Raw genomic sequence first — 3,944 nt, 5'->3', positions numbered from 1 at the left:
AGACAAATACTGAACAATTTTTTTTTTTTTCAAGAACTGAGGATTGAACTCAGGCCCTTGCCCTTGGCAGGGAAGCGCTTATTCTACTGAGCCATCTCCCCAGCCTTTTACTTTCTAATTTTTAATATAGCTTTTACCTAGTGATTTTAGCTAAATGCACTTGTAGCCTGGTTAGAATTTTTTCCACTTACTTAGTTTTATAACTTATATAATAAAATTGACCTTTTCAGGGAGCTATAAAACTTTATTAATTTTAATACATTTATGAAGCATTTAAGCTTCAACACTATTGGAATATATAAATTTCTTCATCCCTCCCCTATAAATCTCATACTATTGCTACATATTCATACCCTACTCATTCTCCTATACCCTGGCTGTCAGTGATCTATTTCCCATCCTTATAATTTTTTTCCAGAATGTCATGTAAACAAAATTGTACAGAAAGTAACTTTTTGATATTTTGAGATTTAAAATTGTGTTTGGTGCTGAGGGGTTGAACCCAGGGACTTATGTATGGTAAGTACACACTCTACCACTGAGCTATGCCCTAACCCCTAAAATAACTTTTTGATAATGGATTCTTTCATCAACAAAATTCTGTTGAGATTTCATTGAAGTAGCTATATTTATTAACAGCTTATTTCTTTGCTAAGTTGTTGGTTGAAATTTTATGACATTTAGATGTTATTTCTTTTTAAAAATGTGTTTTAGTACAGGTTCTAAAGGGTCTCACTACATAGATCAGACTCGTGATGCTCCTGTTTTCAGTCTCCCCAGCAATGGGATTACAGGCACACCACTATGCCCAGTCTCAGTCGCTGTCTGAGTGCACCCTGGAAGTGGGGGGCGGGGCTGGCACAGCAGAAGGTTGAACCCCAGTCCCTGCGTCTGCCTAAGTAGGGCTTTAGTCTATTGAGCTATCTGGCCAGCTCTAGATGTTATTTCTGATCTGATTAATTTTTTACACTCAGATTGTCAGGAAGTGATTTCTGGCTATATTTGCATTCAGAACGTGATCTGAGCAGACATTTTTGCTTTCCTATCTCAGTCATTTGTTTGTATCACTTCATGCAGTCTTTATGTGTCCTGCCAGGCCTCCTGTCTTTTTATTTATTATTATTATTTTTTTAATCTTTCAAGTATTTTGCCAGGTATATTTTCAAAGCTTGTTTCTGGCCAGGGAGATAGCTCAGTAGATTAAGTGCTTGCCTGGCAAGTGGAAGGACCTGAGTTCAATCCCTGGTTCCCCACCGCCCAAAAAAAAGCTTGTTCTAGAAGCATCTACTGTTGCGCAGTGTGCAAACTATGGGTTAACCTTCAGATCCTTCTGAAGATTTTTGTCTTCCTGAGGTTATCCCATGTTTTAAAATTTTATCAAAAGGCTTTTTGCTTTTTAGTGAGAGTCAAATGTTTGAGGCTTTGTGCTTTGAGGAGTAACATCCATGCAGGTCCCTTGACTCCAGAAGAATGCCTATTCATGTAATTAGCAGTGAATTCCCATCTTGAATGTGTTCCACCAGGGAGGAAACTCACAGTTTTAATGAGTAATTGCAGATCATCATTACCAAGCTTTACTGCTGTTTCCACCTCAACTAGTTGATTTCTTAGCATTCTTAGATGTTTGTTGAATCTTTGCATCTGAACTTCAGCTTCTTCTTCTTTCTTTCTTTGTCTGTCTGTCTTTCTGTCTTTCTTAAGACAGGGTTTTGCTGTTCAGTTCAGGCTGGCATTGAACTTGCAGCAATTCTCCTATCTCAGTCTCCTGAGTGCTAGGATTACAAGCATGTGCCATTGTGCCTGGTCTCAGCTTCCTCTTTATCTTCTTTCTTTTCTGTTTTTTTTTTTTTCTTTTGTGTGTGTGTGTGTGTGTGTGGTACCGGGGATTGAACTCAGGATCCTATGCTTGCCAGGCAAGCACTTATTCTACTGAGCTATCTCTCAGGCCCTTTATCTTCTCTAATTTGTTCATGTGTTTGTTTTTTCAGAATAGCCTTTCCTTTTTTTTTTTTTTTTTTTTTTTTTTTTGTGGATAATATAAGAATTTCATTCACAAGCTCTGTTGTGTATTGTTCCAAATGTGTCACAGTTTCTTTACTTCCATCATTTAACCTGCTCCACTTCGCTGTCAGAGCAGCAACTCTGGCTCTTGCCAGGTTTGCAGTTTGGACCTTCCTCTGTATGTGTTTGTGTGTGTTTGTTTCTATGTGTGTGTTGTGTGTATGGTACTGGGAACTGAACCCAGGGCCTTTGCACGGTTGAACTGGATCCCCAGTCTTTATTTTTTTATTTTGAGACAGGGTCTAGTTAAGGTGCTATATTACCCAAGCTGAGCTCAAATTTGGGATTCTTTTACCTTATTGACCCAAAGTACAAGGATTACAGGCAGGCACCGTTTTGCTTGCCTTAGGTTTTCCTTTTTATTAGCTTTTTTTCCTGAGTATTGTTTTCCTTGTCGGTAGTGCTTGTTACTTAATTTCTTTTTTTTTTCTCCTTTGCTAACTCAGCAATTAGATGTTCTAATTCACCTTTCCTTTCATCTTGCTCTTTTTTTTTGTTTTTTTTTTTTTTTTGCTTCTGTGTTGTTTTTAAGCTGTGAACATTTTTTTTTTTGTGTCAGTAAGTTGCCTATACAGCTAAATAAGGAAATTAAAATATTTGTATCATTCTGGAAGGTCTTATTATTTTATTGGGCCAGCAGGGTTTATGAAAGGCAAAATTTGAGATAGAAGAAATTAATATTTAGAAATACATTTTTGAACTATACCCTTTCTTAGTGTCAGTACCAGTGACTTAACAGAAATTTCTTTGCTTTCATTCCAAGCCTTTTCCTTGACTTTATGATCTACTGAGAACCATATCCCTGTAGTGCCTGATAATCTGTTTTAATGTACTTGCTCCTAAAGTGCCCTCCTTTACTTCTGGGTTATAGTGGCTGTTCATTTTAACTCACTCAAGTTTATATGCACAAACTCTTTGCATTATAGTTCGTTTGATTCTTTATCGTGAGTGCCAGTCCCTTGCTTAATTGAGAGAGGATTTAATGATTTTTATCATCTCCCAGCTACTGAAAATTCAGAGGAAGCCTCCTGATGGTTGTATGTTTTGGCCAGAAAATAATGGTGATTCTTGAGGTAGGAGGATCCTTGTGAGTTTGAGACCAGCTTGAGCTACAAAGTGAGCTCAAGGCTAGCCAGAACTGCATAGCGAGACCCTGTCTCAAAAAAAGACACAAACAAACAACAAAAACCCCACAAAACAACAACAAAGGACTGCTTAAATCATTATTTTATCACTAGCTGGAAAGTTAACAGTAATGATGGGATAGTCCTTCAAAAAACAAAGAACATAACTAGGTGTGGGGGAACATGCTTGTAATCGCAGCACTGAGGCTGAGGCATGAGTGTTGTGAGTTCTTGGCCAGCCTGGGCTGTATAGTAGGTTCAAGGCCAGTCTGTACTACATAGTGAGAACCTAGCTCAAAAAACCAACTAACCAAACAGACTAAAGAGCAATAAACAATCCATTATTTATTAGTTGGTATATTAGGTTTTGAAGAATAAAGATAAAGTAGGTCTTTTTTTTTGAGACAGGATCTTGCTTTCAGTTCAGGGTGGGGCTGGGGAGATAGCTCAGTGGCATAAACACATTCCTGGCAAGAACAAGGTCCTGAGTTCAACCCCTAGTAACCAAAAACAAAAACAAAAATATAAGAAAGAAATGTAACTTAGGGAGGCCTTAAATTCACTATGTAGTCCAGGCTGGCCTCAAATTCACAGAGATCTTCCTGCCTCAGCCTCTGGAGTGCTGGAATTACACAGCCATGCACCACCATGCCTTGTTTAGCAGTTCTTTTTTTCACTCACAGTCCACCTGATAATCAGAGTTCACAAGATAATATTTATACTTTAAATATTTAATATTAAATATTACCATTTAATATT

Source organism: Octodon degus, unplaced genomic scaffold, assembly GCF_000260255.1.
Source record: "Octodon degus isolate 3935 unplaced genomic scaffold, OctDeg1.0 scaffold00076, whole genome shotgun sequence".
Taxonomy (NCBI): Eukaryota; Metazoa; Chordata; class Mammalia; order Rodentia; family Octodontidae; genus Octodon; species Octodon degus.
Note: the sequence above shows the minus strand (reverse complement) of the source record.